Genomic DNA, 16,722 nt, shown 5'->3' on the forward strand with positions numbered 1-16,722 from the left:
CGTCAGCATCCTGGAGGAGGAGGTTTTCAACCAACATTTCCGTTCATTTTTCAAAGGCCTGGAAGGACTAAGGTCATTGTGTTCCGGAGTAATTGAGTGGTGGGAGGTTGCTAAAAAGCGGATACAATTTTTTTGTTTAAAGTATTGTAAAAGGAAGGCGAGTATGGCGAGGAGGGAGGTGTTTCGCCTTCAGCACCTTCTCGAACGTGAGTACGCCGGGGGAAACTGGGGCGGCATTATAAATCAGCAGGCTTGTGACTCCCTTAAAGCACAGCTTAGGGACGTATATGAGGGTAAGGCCAGGGCATACCTGTTGCGATCACGTGAAACATTCCGTGAGGAGTTCGAGACGTGTTCCGCTGCTTTCTTCAGCTCAGTACGGGCTGATAGGGCAAAACAGGTAGTGACCGGGTTAATGGACAAGCAGGGCAGGGTGGTGTCAGAAGGGGTAGAGATGGTGCAGGCTGCCACGGACTACTATCGCACAAGGTTTAGGGAGAAAGACATAGAGGTAGGAGGAGGAGAGGTATTCCTGGATTTTCTGACCCAGCGGGTGCCGAAGGATATAGTACAGGCTTTGGAGGCCCCGCTCACCCTAATAGAGATTGAGTGGGCCCTCCAGAGAATGAAGAGGCGGAAGGTGCCTGGCATCGATGGGCTCCCAGCAGAGTTTTATCTCAAGTTCTGGGATGTACTTGGGCCGGTAGTGTTGGAGGTGTTGTCCGCAATACTCCGCACAGGTACAATGGGAGGTTCTGCGGCCACCGGAGTTATCTCACTTCTTTATAAGAAGGGGGATCGTGCCGACCTAGGGAACTGGCGACCACTGACCATGCTGTGTGTTGACTACAAACTCCTGGCAAAGGTCCTAGCGGATCGTCTAGGCATAGCACTTCCTCATGTGGTCCATGTGGACCAAACATGTGGGGTAGCGGGGCGCTCAGTGAGATGGAATCTACAGCTCATTCGGGACGCTGTCGCGTGGGCGGAAGACCGGCACCTGCCACTGATGGTGGTTGGTCTCGACCAGGCAAAAGCTTTTGACAGGGTTCATTGGGGTTTTATGTTTAGAGTTTTGCAGAGGTTAGGCTTCAGTCAGGCTTTTATGGGATGGTTACGCATATTGTACACAGGTGTAGGGAGCATGGTTTCAGTTAACGGCCACCTAGGAGACATTTTTAGTTTGCACTCAGGGGTAAGACAGGGGTGTCCGCTTTCACCACTGCTTTACATCCTTTACATGGAGCCCCTGGCGGCAGCCATTCGGGCTGATCCGGGTGTGAGAGGTTTCCTGCTACCTGGCAGTGGGGGCTTACGAGTTAAACTGTCTCAGTACGCAGATGACACCACACTGCTGCTGGACACCGACACATGCCTTCTTCGAGCCTTGGAAATTTTCCAGAGCTTTGGTAAGGTGGCTAGTGCTAAACTTAATTGTGCCAAGTCTTCTGTGAAGTTCTTTGGGCGCTGGAAAGAAAGGACGGAGGTACCAGGGGGGCTGACGCTCTGCATGGGACCGCTGAAGGTACTAGGGGTCAGCTTTGAGACAGCCCATAGTGCCACGGCCAACTGGACTAGGCGCTTTATGGCAGTCCAGAAGAAGTTTGCTCTCTGGAAGAGCAGGGGCCTGACTTTGATAGGGAAAGTACTGGTTCTGAAGGTAGATATTATGCCATCTCTTGTGTACTTGGCATACATATACCCAATGCCAGTCAGTATGAGGAGACCTATTATGCGCCTCGTGTTCACTTTCTTGTGGGGAGGGAGATATGAGTATGTGGCGAGGGCCCGCATGCTGGCAGGGATTGAAGCAGGGGGAAGAGATGTCCCACACCTCCCGTTGAAGCTAGACTGCATATTTGTTTCTTTTTTGTGGAGGGAGATGTCAACTCCAGTCGTACACCCATCAGGACACTTCCTGCGGCTCTATTTTTCCTATCAGGCCAGGCGCGTGTTGGTCTGGAACAATTTAGGGCCCCGGGTGGAGCAACAGCCATGGCATTACCAGTACGCAGCCAGGTGGCTGCGGGCCCATCCCGAGGCCTCAGAAACCAGTGTCAGACTGAACCACAAATTCCTTTATAAAGTTGTCAGACAGAGAGTGATCGCACCGGCAGTGGTTGGGATCCCGAAGAGTATTTGGAAGGGGATACAGCCACGGGGGCTGGACAATGGTCTCAAAGATCTCAATTGGCTATGCCTTCACAAATGTCTGCCAGTGCGAGATGTAATGTACCGGCATAGTTTAGCAAGATCCCCTGTGTGCCCGAGGGAAGGCTGTATGGGGGAAGAAACTGTCAGGCATGTCATGTGGGACTGTCCCTTTGCTAGTATTGTGTGGAGTAGAGCAGCGACATGGCTGGGGAGGTTAGACCCTGGGTTTAAATTGACATGGACTAGGGTGGTAGAAGGGGGAGGTTTGGGGAGTAAACATTTCCTTACGTGGCTAATTATAAGCCTGGTTAAGAGGAGTTTGTGGGTGGCTAGGCAAGACCTGGTGGGAAAAAACAGGGAAAGTCGCTTGGAGGGGGTGTTAAAGAGAGTGGAATTAGATATAAAGGGGAGGATTGAACGGGACATCAGGAAGTGGGGGAAGCATGCTGCCTTGGAAAGGTGGAAAGGAGGTTTTGGGTGGGGATGGTGAATCCTGAAGACATTGCATAAGTGTATTTTGTGTTTTTTTGTGTATTGACAAATGCTGGTTACTGACATGTAACTGTGAAATATAATTAAGTTGCATGATGCAAAACATGTGAAGTTTGTATGTTTGAAATTGTATGATTTGTGTACAGAATTTTGATAATAAAAAAAAAAAAAAAAAAATCTCTTCTTATCAGTTTAATATCTGATATGTCCTCTATATGAGGATAACGTATTAAGCAGATTTTTAGCATCGGGAGATGAAAAAGGGGCTTGCTCCGTTCACTCCACGCATTGACCCGGTATTGCAGCATTGCCGGGAACGGTGCACTCCTCAAATGCCTTGTGGACACCAATCCAAATGGATCAGTCTGTTGATTAGCTTCACACTTTAATGAACGACGAGGATCTCATTCGCTGTCTGTCTTCAAGGCTGGGGCTTGTGTCAAACAAAGGCCTTGTTTATTCCTTACTGACGCCCCTCGTGGAACATCGCTGTGCTCCCAGCCTGAGCTTAATGCTAAAGGACTGCACTCTGGGATTATGCCATCTGGGAACCGTCATCCGGAGTACTGCATCTGGGAATGCCACCCCTGTCTCTGTCTCTTCCAACTCATACTTACCTGGCAGGGGAGATACCATGATCAAGAAGGTGGTTCACCCAGGGCGAGGCCCAGCCATTGCACTCCGGTTGTTCTGACCACTGCGAATTCCCCAAATGTGGGAATCTCGACTGCATCATTTCTGGTAGTGGGGGACTGCGTTCGCGCTCTCCCCTGATTGTTTTGTTGAAAAGAATATCAAGTGATTTGTACTTTTGATTGGAGGGGAGGAAATAGTACTATGGAGAATATTGCCCTCTTTAAGATGTGGGAATGGGTGTGGCTTCAGATTTGGAACAGGGCACGTGAACTCAGGCTTACCATGAGCGTTTTGACTTGGGCAACTAGGGACTTTGGCTGTTCTTGACAATGTTGCTGTACTTACTTTGGTTTCTCTTCATAACGCACAAGTCTTTCGCCTTTTACTAAAGACTTCCGTAGAGAGGAATACCAATGAGTTCAACCTATTTTTAGCAGGCTTTGCCATTTGGCTGAGCCTTGTACAGTTGTGAAAAGAAAGAAAGCTGTCCTTAATGAGACCACGGTGCTTGACCATGGAGTGCTTGGATGTGTGCCAAAGCAGCAGCCACTGCTATGTCCCTTGGAAAGAACTGCACCATGACAAGGGTGAAACGTGTCAGGAGGGTGACTCAGGAAGCAAACAGTTGGGGCTCATCGCTTCTCGGCCTTTTGGCTAAGATCAAGTGGTGTTGCGGAAAAATACAGCACAGAGAGAGCTAACAACGAGACAGCAATGGCCGCAAGGGGCCAAAAAGAGCAGTCGATCCCAAGGGTCGGGCTGAGACACACGCTACGATTCCAGGCAACCACGGAAGACTACAATCTGCAGTCCAGAGAGTTTTTTGGCAGGCAAGTCATAATTGGGCAGCTACAACTGAAGGTGGAGGAGGTGCACTGCATCCAGTGGAACCAGCAGGAGAAGGCGTTCGACGTTACACTGAGGACCGAGGAGATCTACCGGAGTGTGGCTGAAATATGCCGAGCAGAGGCAGGGGTAAGGCCGCTAGCCGGCTACAGAGTACTGAACCTGGACAGACCTAATTTCAGAACAATAACTGTGCATATGTACAACCCCTTTGTTAATGACTCAGCACTAGCTGCATTCCTGGGGCAGTATGGAGAGGTGGTGACGGCTGCAAGGCATATAAAGGACACCCTGGGGTTTTGGACTGGGCGGCGCCAGTTCCAGGTACTGCTGTATCATGACGCAGAAGGTCCAGGAGGCCTGAAACATCCACCTGCCTTCTTCAGCCTTGGTGGAGATCGTGGGTATCTATTTTACCCACGGCAACCTGCTTTCTGCAGGAAGTGCAGACAGTCAGGACATTCAGAGGCAGGCTGTGGGGAAACAAGATGCCGTTTCTGTGGGCAAGAAGGGCATTCGGCCAAGGACTGCACAGAGCCAAGGACGTGCCATGGATGCGGTGGAACTGACCACCTGTACCGAGGTTGTCCTGGCCGCAAGAAAACTTTTGCGGAGGCTGCCAAACCGACTGAGGCTGGCGAGCCGAGTAGGGGAGCCACACAGAATGACGGGGAGAGGACGGTACAGGAGGGCTCCGGAGCCGACGCGTTGGGGAGTAAAGGGGAGGCAGCGTCCCGGGATGAGGGCACCGCCGGAACAGACGGAATGGCCAAGGCATCCACAGACATTATGGACGATTTTCCTGTCCTCACTTCCGATCCCTCCAAATCAAAGCAAGGGGCACGGAAAGGGTCGCAGGCATTTGGAACAGGACTCTCGACAGAGCTTGGAGAGAGTGGGGAGGGGGTACGGAGCAAAAAGTCAAAGGGGGGACAGACCAACAAGGGTGGGATTGAGGGGGGGAGGGGAGGGGGAACAGGTCAGCATAAGAGAGCCGCTGATAAAGTGGAGGAAGGAGGGGCCCAGGAGCAGAAGGATGGGGATACGGGTCAAGAGGTGGGAGGGGAGATGGGTGAGCAGTCATTGGGAGAAGCAGTTGCCATACTAACAGAAGGTTTAGGCCTGAGCTTCGATCTTCCCCCAGGCCTCCTCATGCTGTCGTCCCCCTTAGGGGAGGACGCTTATGAGGGGCTTAACAGACCAACAACGTCGCCAAACGCAGGGCCGTTTTCCTGGGCTGACGAGATGGATAAAGAGAATGTATACCTTTAGGGTAGTGGGAACCAGCAATAGGAATCTTTATTTAAGATGCACAATGGGTTTTTTTGGGTGGGGATGGTAAATCCTGAAGACTTTGCATAAGTGTATTTTGTGTTTGTTTTTTTTGTGTGTATTGACAAATGCTGGTTACTGACATGTAACTGTGAAATAGAATTAAGTTGCATGATGCAAAACATGTGAAGTTTGTATGTTTGAAATTGTATGATTTGTGTACAGAATTTTGATAATAAAAAAAAAAGAAAAAAAAAAAAAAAAAAAAATCTGTTCTTATCAGTTTAATATCTGATATGTCCTCTATATGAGGATAACGTATTAAGCAGATTTTTAGCATCGGGAGATGAAAAAGGGGCTTGCTCCGTTCACTCCACGCATTGACCCGGTATTGCAGCATTGCCGGGAACGGTGCACTCCTCAAATGCCTTGTGGACACCAATCCAAATGGATCAGTCTGTTGATTAGCTTCACACTTTAATGAACGACGAGGATCTCATTCGCTGTCTGTCTTCAAGGCTGGGGCTTGTGTCAAACAAAGGCCTTGTTTATTCCTTACTGACGCCCCTCGTGGAACATCGCTGTGCTCCCAGCCTGAGCTTAATGCTAAAGGACTGCACTCTGGGATTATGCCATCTGGGAACCGTCATCCGGAGTACTGCATCTGGGAATGCCACCCCTGTCTCTGTCTCTTCCAACTCATACTTACCTGGCAGGGGAGATACCATGATCAAGAAGGTGGTTCACCCAGGGCGAGGCCCAGCCATTGCACTCCGGTTGTTCTGACCACTGCGAATTCCCCAAATGTGGGAATCTCGACTGCATAATTTCTGGTAGTGGGGGACTGTGTTCGCGCTCTCCCCTGATTGTTTTGTTGAAAAGAATATCAAGTGATTTGTACTTTTGATTGGAGGGGAGGAAATAGTACTATGGAGAATATTGCCCTCTTTAAGATGTGGGAATGGGTGTGGCTTCAGATTTGGAACAGGGCACGTGAACTCAGGCTTACCATGAGCGTTTTGACTTGGGCAACTAGGGACTTTGGCTGTTCTTGACAATGTTGCTGTACTTACTTTGGTTTCTCTTCATAACGCACAAGTCTTTCGCCTTTTACTAAAGACTTCCGTGGAGAGGAATACCAATGAGTTCAACCTATTTTTAGCAGGCTTTGCCATTTGGCTGAGCCTTGTACAGTTGTGAAAAGAAAGAAAGCTGTCCTTAATGAGACCACGGTGCTTGACCATGGAGTGCTTGGATGTGTGCCAAAGCAGCAGCCACTGCTATGTCCCTTGGAAAGAACTGCACCATGACAAGGGTGAAACGTGTCAGGAGGGTGACTCAGGAAGCAAACAGTTGGGGCTTATCGCTTCTCTGCCTTTTGGCTAAGATCAAGTGTAGTATCTGTTCTTATCAGTTTAATATCTGATATGTCCTCTATATGAGGATAACGTATTAAGCAGATTTTTAGCATCGGGAGATGAAAAAGGGGCTTGCTCCGTTCACTCCACGCATTGACCCGGTATTGCAGCATTGCCGGGAACGGTGCACTCCTCAAATGCCTTGTGGACAACCAAACACCAATCCAAATGGATCAGTCTGTTGATTAGCTTCACACTTTAATGAACGACGAGGATCTCATTCGCTGTCTGTCTTCAAGGCTGGGGCTTGTGTCAAACAAAGGCCTTGTTTATTCCTTTCTGACGCCCCTCGTGGAACATCGCTGTGCTCCCAGCCTGAGCTTAATGCTAAAGGACTGCACTCTGGGATTATGCCATCTGGGAACCGTCATCCGGAGTACTGCATCTGGGAATGCCGCCCCTGTCTCTGTCTCTTCCAACTCATACTTACCTGGCAGGGGAGATACCATGATCAAGAAGGTGGTTCACCCAGGGCGAGGCCCAGCCATTGCACTCCGGTTGTTCTGACCACTGCGAATTCCCCAAATGTGGGAATCTCGACTGCATAATTTCTGGTAGTGGGGGACTGCGTTCGCGCTCTCCCCTGATTGTTTTGTTGAAAAGAATATCAAGTGATTTGTACTTTTGATTGGAGGGGAGGAAATAGTACTATGGAGAATATTGCCCTCTTTAAGATGTGGGAATGGGTGTGGCTTCAGATTTGGAACAGGGTGAAACGTGTCAGGAGGGTGACTCAGGAAGCAAACAGTTGGGGCTCATCGCTTCTCGGCCTTTTGGCTAAGATCAAGTGTAGTATCTGTTCTTATCAGTTTAATATCTGATATGTCCTCTATATGAGGATAACGTATTAAGCAGATTTTTAGCATCGGGAGATGAAAAAGGGGCTTGCTCCGTTCACTCCACGCATTGACCCGGTATTGCAGCATTGCCGGGAACGGTGCACTCCTCAAATGCCTTGTGGACACCAATCCAAATGGATCAGTCTGTTGATTAGCTTCACACTTTAATGAACGACGAGGATCTCATTCGCTGTCTGTCTTCAAGGCTGGGGCTTGTGTCAAACAAAGGCCTTGTTTATTCCTTACTGACGCCCCTCGTGGAACATCGCTGTGCTCCCAGCCTGAGCTTAATGCTAAAGGACTGCACTCTGGGATTATGCCATCTGGGAACCGTCATCCGGAGTACTGCATCTGGGAATGCCACCCCTGTCTCTGTCTCTTCCAACTCATACTTACCTGGCAGGGGAGATACCATGATCAAGAAGGTGGTTCACCCAGGGCGAGGCCCAGCCATTGCACTCCGGTTGTTCTGACCACTGCGAATTCCCCAAATGTGGGAATCTCGACTGCATAATTTCTGGTAGTGGGGGACTGCGTTCGCGCTCTCCCCTGATTGTTTTGTTGAAAAGAATATCAAGTGATTTGTACTTTTGATTGGAGGGGAGGAAATAGTACTATGGAGAATATTGCCCTCTTTAAGATGTGGGAATGGGTGTGGCTTCAGATTTGGAACAGGGCACGTGAACTCAGGCTTACCATGAGCGTTTTGACTTGGGCAACTAGGGACTTTGGCTGTTCTTGACAATGTTGCTGTACTTACTTTGGTTTCTCTTCATAACGCACAAGTCTTTCGCCTTTTACTAAAGACTTCCGTGGAGAGGAATACCAATGAGTTCAACCTATTTTTAGCAGGCTTTGCCATTTGGCTGAGCCTTGTACAGTTGTGAAAAGAAAGAAAGCTGTCCTTAATGAGACCATGGAGTGCTTGGATGTGTGCCAAAGCAGCAGCCACTGCTATGTCCCTTGGAAAGAACTGCACCATGACAAGGGTGAAACGTGTCAGGAGGGTGACTCAGGAAGCAAACAGTTGGGGCTCATCGCTTCTCGGCCTTTTGGCTAAGATCAAGTGTAGTATCTGTTCTTATCAGTTTAATATCTGATATGTCCTCTATATGAGGATAACGTATTAAGCAGATTTTTAGCATCGGGAGATGAAAAAGGGGCTTGCCCCGTTCACTCCACGCATTGACCCGGTATTGCAGCATTGCCGGGAACGGTGCACTCCTCAAATGCCTTGTGGACAACCAAACACCAATCCAAATGGATCTGTTGATTAGCTTCACACTTTAATGAACGACGAGGATCTCATTCGCTGTCTGTCTTCAAGGCTGGGGCTTGTGTCAAACAAAGGCCTTGTTTATTCCTTTCTGACGCCCCTCGTGGAACATCGCTGTGCTCCCAGCCTGAGCTTAATGCTAAAGGACTGCACTCTGGGATTATGCCATCTGGGAACCGTCATCCGGAGTACTGCATCTGGGAATGCCGCCCCTGTCTCTGTCTCTTCCAACTCATACTTACCTGGCAGGGGAGATACCATGATCAAGAAGGTGGTTCACCCAGGGCGAGGCCCAGCCATTGCACTCCGGTTGTTCTGACCACTGCGAATTCCCCAAATGTGGGAATCTCGACTGCATCATTTCTGGTAGTGGGGGACTGCGTTCGCGCTCTCCCCTGATTGTTTTGTTGAAAAGAATATCAAGTGATTTGTACTTTTGATTGGGGGGGAGGAAATAGTACTATGGAGAATATTGCCCTCTTTAAGATGTGGGAATGGGTGTGGCTTCAGATTTGGAACAGGGCACGTGAACTCAGGCTTACCATGAGCGTTTTGACTTGGGCAACTAGGGACTTTGGCTGTTCTTGACAATGTTGCTGTACTTACTTTGGTTTCTCTTCATAACGCACAAGTCTTTCGCCTTTTACTAAAGACTTCCGTGGAGAGGAATACCAATGAGTTCAACCTATTTTTAGCAGGCTTTGCCATTTGGCTGAGCCTTGTACAGTTGTGAAAAGAAAGAAAGCTGTCCTTAATGAGACCACGGTGCTTGACCATGGAGTGCTTGGATGTGTGCCAAAGCAGCAGCCACTGCTATGTCCCTTGGAAAGAACTGCACCATGACAAGGGTGAAACGTGTCAGGAGGGTGACTCAGGAAGCAAACAGTTGGGGCTCATCGCTTCTCGGCCTTTTGGCTAAGATCAAGTGGTGTTGCGGAAAAATACAGCACAGAGAGAGCTAACAACGAGACAGCAATGGCCGCAAGGGGCCAAAAAGAGCAGTCGATCCCAAGGGTCGGGCTGAGACACACGCTACGATTCCAGGCAACCACGGAAGACTACAATCTGCAGTCCAGAGAGTTTTTTGGCAGGCAAGTCATAATTGGGCATCTACAACTGAAGGTGGAGGAGGTGCACTGCATCCAGTGGAACCAGCAGGAGAAGGCGTTCGACGTTACACTGAGGACCGAGGAGATCTACCGGAGTGTGGCTGAAATATGCCGAGCAGAGGCAGGGGTAAGGCCGCTAGCCGGCTACAGAGTACTGAACCTGGACAGACCTAATTTCAGAACAATAACTGTGCATATGTACAACCCCTTTGTTAATGACTCAGCATTAGCTGCATTCCTGGGGCAGTATGGAGAGGTGGTGACGGCTGCAAGGCATATAAAGGACACCCTGGGGTTTTGGACTGGGCGGCGCCAGTTCCAGGTACTGCTGTATCATGACGCAGAAGGTCCAGGAGGCCTGAAACATCCACCTGCCTTCTTCAGCCTTGGTGGAGATCGTGGGTATCTATTTTACCCACGGCAACCTGCTTTCTGCAGGAAGTGCAGACAGTCAGGACATTCAGAGGCAGGCTGTGGGGAAACAAGATGCCGTTTCTGTGGGCAAGAAGGGCATTCGGCCAAGGACTGCACAGAGCCAAGGACGTGCCATGGATGCGGTGGAACTGACCACCTGTACCGAGGTTGTCCTGGCCACAAGAAAACTTTTGCGGAGGCTGCCAAACCGACTGAGGCTGGCGAGCCGAGTAGGGGAGCCACACAGAATGACGGGGAGAGGACGGTACAGGAGGGCTCCGGAGCCGACGCGTTGGGGAGTAAAGGGGAGGCAGCGTCCCGGGATGAGGGCACCGCCGGAACAGACGGAATGGCCAAGGCATCCACAGACATTATGGACGATTTTCCTGTCCTCACTTCCGATCCCTCCAAATCAAAGCAAGGGGCACGGAAAGGGTCGCAGGCATTCGGAACAGGACTCTCGACAGAGCTTGGAGAGAGTGGGGAGGGGGTACGGAGCAAAAAGTCAAAGGGGGGACAGACCAACAAGGGTGGGATTGAGGGGGGGAGGGGAGGGGGACCAGGTCAGCATAAGAGAGCCGCTGATAAAGTGGAGGAAGGAGGGGCCCAGGAGCAGAAGGATGGGGATACGGGTCAAGAGGTGGGAGGGGAGATGGGTGAGCAGTCATTGGGAGAAGCAGCTGCCATACTAACAGACGGTTTAGGCCTGAGCTTCGATCTTCCCCCAGGCCTGCTCATGCTGTCGTCCCCCTTAGGGGAGGACGCTTATGAGGGGCTTAACAGACCAACAACGTCGCCAAACGCAGTGCCGTTTTCCTGGGCTGACGAGATGGATAAAGAGAATGTATACCTTTAGGGTAGTGGGAACCAGCAATAGGAATCTTTATTTAAGATGCACAATGGGTTTTTTTGGGTGGGGATGGTAAATCCTGAAGACTTTGCATAAGTGTATTTTGTGTTTTTTTTTTTTGTTTTGTTTTTTTTTGTGTATTGACAAATGCTGGTTACTGACATGTAACTGTGAAATAGAATTAAGTTGCATGATGCAAAACATGTGAAGTTTGTATGTTTGAAATTGTATGATTTGTGTACATAATTTTGATAATAAAAAAAAAAAAATAAAAAAAAAATAAAAATAAAAATCTGTTCTTATCAGTTTAATATCTGATATGTCCTCTATATGAGGATAACGTATTAAGCAGATTTTTAGCATCGGGAGATGAAAAAGGGGCTTGCCCCGTTCACTCCACGCATTGACCCGGTATTGCAGCATTGCCGGGAACGGTGCACTCCTCAAATGCCTTGTGGACAACCAAACACCAATCCAAATGGATCTGTTGATTAGCTTCACACTTTAATGAACGACGAGGATCTCATTCGCTGTCTGTCTTCAAGGCTGGGGCTTGTGTCAAACAAAGGCCTTGTTTATTCCTTTCTGACGCCCCTCGTGGAACATCGCTGTGCTCCCAGCCTGAGCTTAATGCTAAAGGGCTGCACTCTGGGATTATGCCATCTGGGAACCGTCATCCGGAGTACTGCATCTGGGAATGCCGCCCCTGTCTCTGTCTCTTCCAACTCATACTTACCTGGCAGGGGAGATACCATGATCAAGAAGGTGGTTCACCCAGGGCGAGGCCCAGCCATTGCACTCCGGTTGTTCTGACCACTGCGAATTCCCCAAATGTGGGAATCTCGACTGCATCATTTCTGGTAGTGGGGGACTGCGTTCGCGCTCTCCCCTGATTGTTTTGTTGAAAAGAATATCAAGTGATTTGTACTTTTGATTGGGGGGGAGGAAATAGTACTATGGAGAATATTGCCCTCTTTAAGATGTGGGAATGGGTGTGGCTTCAGATTTGGAACAGGGCACGTGAACTCAGGCTTACCATGAGCGTTTTGACTTGGGCAACTAGGGACTTTGGCTGTTCTTGACAATGTTGCTGTACTTACTTTGGTTTCTCTTCATAACGCACAAGTCTTTCGCCTTTTACTAAAGACTTCCGTGGAGAGGAATACCAATGAGTTCAACCTATTTTTAGCAGGCTTTGCCATTTGGCTGAGCCTTGTACAGTTGTGAAAAGAAAGAAAGCTGTCCTTAATGAGACCACGGTGCTTGACCATGGAGTGCTTGGATGTGTGCCAAAGCAGCAGCCACTGCTATGTCCCTTGGAAAGAACTGCACCATGACAAGGGTGAAACGTGTCAGGAGGGTGACTCAGGAAGCAAACAGTTGGGGCTCATCGCTTCTCGGCCTTTTGGCTAAGATCAAGTGGTGTTGCGGAAAAATACAGCACAGAGAGAGCTAACAACGAGACAGCAATGGCCGCAAGGGGCCAAAAAGAGCAGTCGATCCCAAGGGTCGGGCTGAGACACACGCTACGATTCCAGGCAACCACGGAAGACTACAATCTGCAGTCCAGAGAGTTTTTTGGCAGGCAAGTCATAATTGGGCAGCTACAACTGAAGGTGGAGGAGGTGCACTGCATCCAGTGGAACCAGCAGGAGAAGGCGTTCGACGTTACACTGAGGACCGAGGAGATCTACCGGAGTGTGGCTGAAATATGCCGAGCAGAGGCAGGGGTAAGGCCGCTAGCCGGCTACAGAGTACTGAACCTGGACAGACCTAATTTCAGAACAATAACTGTGCATATGTACAACCCCTTTGTTAATGACTCAGCACTAGCTGCATTCCTGGGGCAGTATGGAGAGGTGGTGACGGCTGCAAGGCATATAAAGGACACCCTGGGGTTTTGGACTGGGCGGCGCCAGTTCCAGGTACTGCTGTATCATGACGCAGAAGGTCCAGGAGGCCTGAAACATCCACCTGCCTTCTTCAGCCTTGGTGGAGATCGTGGGTATCTATTTTACCCACGGCAACCTGCTTTCTGCAGGAAGTGCAGACAGTCAGGACATTCAGAGGCAGGCTGTGGGGAAACAAGATGCCGTTTCTGTGGGCAAGAAGGGCATTCGGCCAAGGACTGCACAGAGCCAAGGACGTGCCATGGATGCGGTGGAACTGACCACCTGTACCGAGGTTGTCCTGGCCGCAAGAAAACTTTTGCGGAGGCTGCCAAACCGACTGAGGCTGGCGAGCCGAGTAGGGGAGCCACACAGAATGACGGGGAGAGGACGGTACAGGAGGGCTCCGGAGCCGACGCATTGGGGAGTAAAGGGGAGGCAGCGTCCCGGGATGAGGGCACCGCCGGAACAGACGGAATGGCCAAGGCATCCACAGACATTATGGACGATTTTCCTGTCCTCACTTCCGATCCCTCCAAATCAAAGCAAGGGGCACGGAAAGGGTCGCAGGCATTCGGAACAGGACTCTCGACAGAGCTTGGAGAGAGTGGGGAGGGGGTACGGAGCAAAAAGTCAAAGGGGGGACAGACCAACAAGGGTGGGATTGAGGGGGGGAGGGGAGGGGGACCAGGTCAGCATAAGAGAGCCGCTGATAAAGTGGAGGAAGGAGGGGCCCAGGAGCAGAAGGATGGGGATACGGGTCAAGAGGTGGGAGGGGAGATGGGTGAGCAGTCATTGGGAGAAGCAGCTGCCATACTAACAGACGGTTTAGGCCTGAGCTTCGATCTTCCCCCAGGCCTGCTCATGCTGTCGTCCCCCTTAGGGGAGGACGCTTATGAGGGGCTTAACAGACCAACAACGTCGCCAAACGCAGTGCCGTTTTCCTGGGCTGACGAGATGGATAAAGAGAATGTATACCTTTAGGGTAGTGGGAACCAGCAATAGGAATCTTTATTTAAGATGCACAATGGGTTTTTTTGGGTGGGGATGGTAAATCCTGAAGACTTTGCATAAGTGTATTTTGTGTTTTTTTTTTTTTTTTTTTTTTTTTTGTGTATTGACAAATGCTGGTTACTGACATGTAACTGTGAAATAGAATTAAGTTGCATGATGCAAAACATGTGAAGTTTGTATGTTTGAAATTGTATGATTTGTGTACAGAATTTTGATAATAAAAAAAAAAAAAAAATAAAAAAAAAAAAATAAAAATCTGTTCTTATCAGTTTAATATCTGATATGTCCTCTATATGAGGATAACGTATTAAGCAGATTTTTAGCATCGGGAGATGAAAAAGGGGCTTGCCCCGTTCACTCCACGCATTGACCCGGTATTGCAGCATTGCCGGGAACGGTGCACTCCTCAAATGCCTTGTGGACAACCAAACACCAATCCAAATGGATCTGTTGATTAGCTTCACACTTTAATGAACGACGAGGATCTCATTCGCTGTCTGTCTTCAAGGCTGGGGCTTGTGTCAAACAAAGGCCTTGTTTATTCCTTTCTGACGCCCCTCGTGGAACATCGCTGTGCTCCCAGCCTGAGCTTAATGCTAAAGGACTGCACTCTGGGATTATGCCATCTGGGAACCGTCATCCGGAGTACTGCATCTGGGAATGCCGCCCCTGTCTCTGTCTCTTCCAACTCATAGTTACCTGGCAGGGGAGATACCATGATCAAGAAGGTGGTTCACCCAGGGCGAGGCCCAGCCATTGCACTCCGGTTGTTCTGACCACTGCGAATTCCCCAAATGTGGGAATCTCGACTGCATCATTTCTGGTAGTGGGGGACTGCGTTCGCGCTCTCCCCTGATTGTTTTGTTGAAAAGAATATCAAGTGATTTGTACTTTTGATTGGGGGGGAGGAAATAGTACTATGGAGAATATTGCCCTCTTTAAGATGTGGGAATGGGTGTGGCTTCAGATTTGGAACAGGGCACGTGAACTCAGGCTTACCATGAGCGTTTTGACTTGGGCAACTAGGGACTTTGGCTGTTCTTGACAATGTTGCTGTACTTACTTTGGTTTCTCTTCATAACGCACAAGTCTTTCGCCTTTTACTAAAGACTTCCGTGGAGAGGAATACCAATGAGTTCAACCTATTTTTAGCAGGCTTTGCCATTTGGCTGAGCCTTGTACAGTTGTGAAAAGAAAGAAAGCTGTCCTTAATGAGACCACGGTGCTTGACCATGGAGTGCTTGGATGTGTGCCAAAGCAGCAGCCACTGCTATGTCCCTTGGAAAGAACTGCACCATGACAAGGGTGAAACGTGTCAGGAGGGTGACTCAGGAAGCAAACAGTTGGGGCTCATCGCTTCTCGGCCTTTTGGCTAAGATCAAGTGGTGTTGCGGAAAAATACAGCACAGAGAGAGCTAACAACGAGACAGCAATGGCCGCAAGGGGCCAAAAAGAGCAGTCGATCCCAAGGGTCGGGCTGAGACACACGCTACGATTCCAGGCAACCACGGAAGACTACAATCTGCAGTCCAGAGAGTTTTTTGGCAGGCAAGTCATAATTGGGCAGCTACAACTGAAGGTGGAGGAGGTGCACTGCATCCAGTGGAACCAGCAGGAGAAGGCGTTCGACGTTACACTGAGGACCGAGGAGATCTACCGGAGTGTGGCTGAAATATGCCGAGCAGAGGCAGGGGTAAGGCCGCTAGCCGGCTACAGAGTACTGAACCTGGACAGACCTAATTTCAGAACAATAACTGTGCATATGTACAACCCCTTTGTTAATGACTCAGCATTAGCTGCATTCCTGGGGCAATATGGAGAGGTGGTGACGGCTGCAAGGCATATAAAGGACACCCTGGGGTTTTGGACTGGGCGGCGCCAGTTCCAGGTACTGCTGTATCATGACGCAGAAGGTCCAGGAGGCCTGAAACATCCACCTGCCTTCTTCAGCCTTGGTGGAGATCGTGGGTATCTATTTTACCCACGGCAACCTGCTTTCTGCAGGAAGTGCAGACAGTCAGGACATTCAGAGGCAGGCTGTGGGGAAACAAGATGCCGTTTCTGTGGGCAAGAAGGGCATTCGGCCAAGGACTGCACAGAGCCAAGGACGTGCCATGGATGCGGTGGAACTGACCACCTGTACCGAGGTTGTCCTGGCCGCAAGAAAACTTTTGCGGAGGCTGCCAAACCGACTGAGGCTGGCGAGCCGAGTAGGGGAGCCACACAGAATGACGGGGAGAGGACGGTACAGGAGGGCTCCGGAGCCGACGCGTTGGGGAGTAAAGGGGAGGCAGCGTCCCGGGATGAGGGCACCGCCGGAACAGACGGAATGGCCAAGGCATCCACAGACATTATGGACGATTTTCCTGTCCTCACTTCCGATCCCTCCAAATCAAAGCAAGGGGCACGGAAAGGGTCACAGGCATTCGGAACAGGACTCTCGACAGAGCTTGGAGAGAGTGGGGAGGGGGTACGGAGCAAAAAGTCAAAGGGGGGACAGACCAACAAGGGTG

At 49.9% G+C, this 16,722-nt stretch overlaps 17 non-coding genes and 3 pseudogenes across 17 annotated transcripts; all 20 read left to right on the forward strand.

Moving 5' to 3' along the window:
- The first annotated feature begins 2,788 nt into the window (after positions 1-2,788).
- Positions 2,789-2,976, forward strand: LOC142961360 (U2 spliceosomal RNA). Its single transcript, XR_012956780.1, has one exon. It is a non-coding gene; the product is annotated as a U2 spliceosomal RNA (small nuclear RNA).
- A 279-nt stretch (positions 2,977-3,255) lies between these two features.
- On the forward strand, positions 3,256-3,419 carry LOC142961186 (U1 spliceosomal RNA). Its single transcript, XR_012956642.1, has one exon. It is a non-coding gene; the product is annotated as a U1 spliceosomal RNA (small nuclear RNA).
- A 204-nt stretch (positions 3,420-3,623) lies between these two features.
- Positions 3,624-3,740, forward strand: LOC142961449 (U5 spliceosomal RNA). Its single transcript, XR_012956858.1, has one exon. It is a non-coding gene; the product is annotated as a U5 spliceosomal RNA (small nuclear RNA).
- A 1,881-nt stretch (positions 3,741-5,621) lies between these two features.
- On the forward strand, positions 5,622-5,822 carry LOC142961339 (U2 spliceosomal RNA; annotated as a pseudogene).
- Positions 5,823-6,101: 279 nt separating this feature from the next.
- LOC142961175 (U1 spliceosomal RNA) lies at positions 6,102-6,265 on the forward strand. Its single transcript, XR_012956632.1, has one exon. It is a non-coding gene; the product is annotated as a U1 spliceosomal RNA (small nuclear RNA).
- A 204-nt stretch (positions 6,266-6,469) lies between these two features.
- On the forward strand, positions 6,470-6,586 carry LOC142961414 (U5 spliceosomal RNA). Its single transcript, XR_012956826.1, has one exon. It is a non-coding gene; the product is annotated as a U5 spliceosomal RNA (small nuclear RNA).
- Positions 6,587-6,762: 176 nt separating this feature from the next.
- LOC142961288 (U2 spliceosomal RNA) lies at positions 6,763-6,953 on the forward strand. Its single transcript, XR_012956735.1, has one exon. It is a non-coding gene; the product is annotated as a U2 spliceosomal RNA (small nuclear RNA).
- Positions 6,954-7,240: 287 nt separating this feature from the next.
- Positions 7,241-7,404, forward strand: LOC142961139 (U1 spliceosomal RNA). Its single transcript, XR_012956600.1, has one exon. It is a non-coding gene; the product is annotated as a U1 spliceosomal RNA (small nuclear RNA).
- Positions 7,405-7,575: 171 nt separating this feature from the next.
- LOC142961266 (U2 spliceosomal RNA) lies at positions 7,576-7,766 on the forward strand. The gene has a single exon (XR_012956715.1). It is a non-coding gene; the product is annotated as a U2 spliceosomal RNA (small nuclear RNA).
- Positions 7,767-8,045: 279 nt separating this feature from the next.
- LOC142961141 (U1 spliceosomal RNA) lies at positions 8,046-8,209 on the forward strand. Its single transcript, XR_012956601.1, has one exon. It is a non-coding gene; the product is annotated as a U1 spliceosomal RNA (small nuclear RNA).
- Positions 8,210-8,413: 204 nt separating this feature from the next.
- On the forward strand, positions 8,414-8,530 carry LOC142961415 (U5 spliceosomal RNA). Its single transcript, XR_012956827.1, has one exon. It is a non-coding gene; the product is annotated as a U5 spliceosomal RNA (small nuclear RNA).
- A 163-nt stretch (positions 8,531-8,693) lies between these two features.
- LOC142961242 (U2 spliceosomal RNA) lies at positions 8,694-8,884 on the forward strand. Its single transcript, XR_012956693.1, has one exon. It is a non-coding gene; the product is annotated as a U2 spliceosomal RNA (small nuclear RNA).
- Positions 8,885-9,167: 283 nt separating this feature from the next.
- On the forward strand, positions 9,168-9,331 carry LOC142961187 (U1 spliceosomal RNA). The gene has a single exon (XR_012956643.1). It is a non-coding gene; the product is annotated as a U1 spliceosomal RNA (small nuclear RNA).
- Positions 9,332-9,535: 204 nt separating this feature from the next.
- Positions 9,536-9,652, forward strand: LOC142961417 (U5 spliceosomal RNA). Its single transcript, XR_012956829.1, has one exon. It is a non-coding gene; the product is annotated as a U5 spliceosomal RNA (small nuclear RNA).
- Positions 9,653-11,548: 1,896 nt separating this feature from the next.
- Positions 11,549-11,751, forward strand: LOC142961322 (U2 spliceosomal RNA; annotated as a pseudogene).
- A 283-nt stretch (positions 11,752-12,034) lies between these two features.
- Positions 12,035-12,198, forward strand: LOC142961188 (U1 spliceosomal RNA). Its single transcript, XR_012956644.1, has one exon. It is a non-coding gene; the product is annotated as a U1 spliceosomal RNA (small nuclear RNA).
- A 204-nt stretch (positions 12,199-12,402) lies between these two features.
- On the forward strand, positions 12,403-12,519 carry LOC142961418 (U5 spliceosomal RNA). The gene has a single exon (XR_012956830.1). It is a non-coding gene; the product is annotated as a U5 spliceosomal RNA (small nuclear RNA).
- Positions 12,520-14,412: 1,893 nt separating this feature from the next.
- LOC142961332 (U2 spliceosomal RNA) lies at positions 14,413-14,617 on the forward strand (annotated as a pseudogene).
- A 283-nt stretch (positions 14,618-14,900) lies between these two features.
- On the forward strand, positions 14,901-15,064 carry LOC142961227 (U1 spliceosomal RNA). Its single transcript, XR_012956679.1, has one exon. It is a non-coding gene; the product is annotated as a U1 spliceosomal RNA (small nuclear RNA).
- Positions 15,065-15,268: 204 nt separating this feature from the next.
- LOC142961419 (U5 spliceosomal RNA) lies at positions 15,269-15,385 on the forward strand. The gene has a single exon (XR_012956831.1). It is a non-coding gene; the product is annotated as a U5 spliceosomal RNA (small nuclear RNA).
- Positions 15,386-16,722: the final 1,337 nt, after the last annotated feature.

This window comes from Anarhichas minor, unplaced genomic scaffold (assembly GCF_050575085.1).
Source record: "Anarhichas minor isolate MPS153535 unplaced genomic scaffold, ASM5057508v1 ptg000027l, whole genome shotgun sequence".
NCBI classification, from domain to species: domain Eukaryota; kingdom Metazoa; phylum Chordata; class Actinopteri; order Perciformes; family Anarhichadidae; genus Anarhichas; species Anarhichas minor.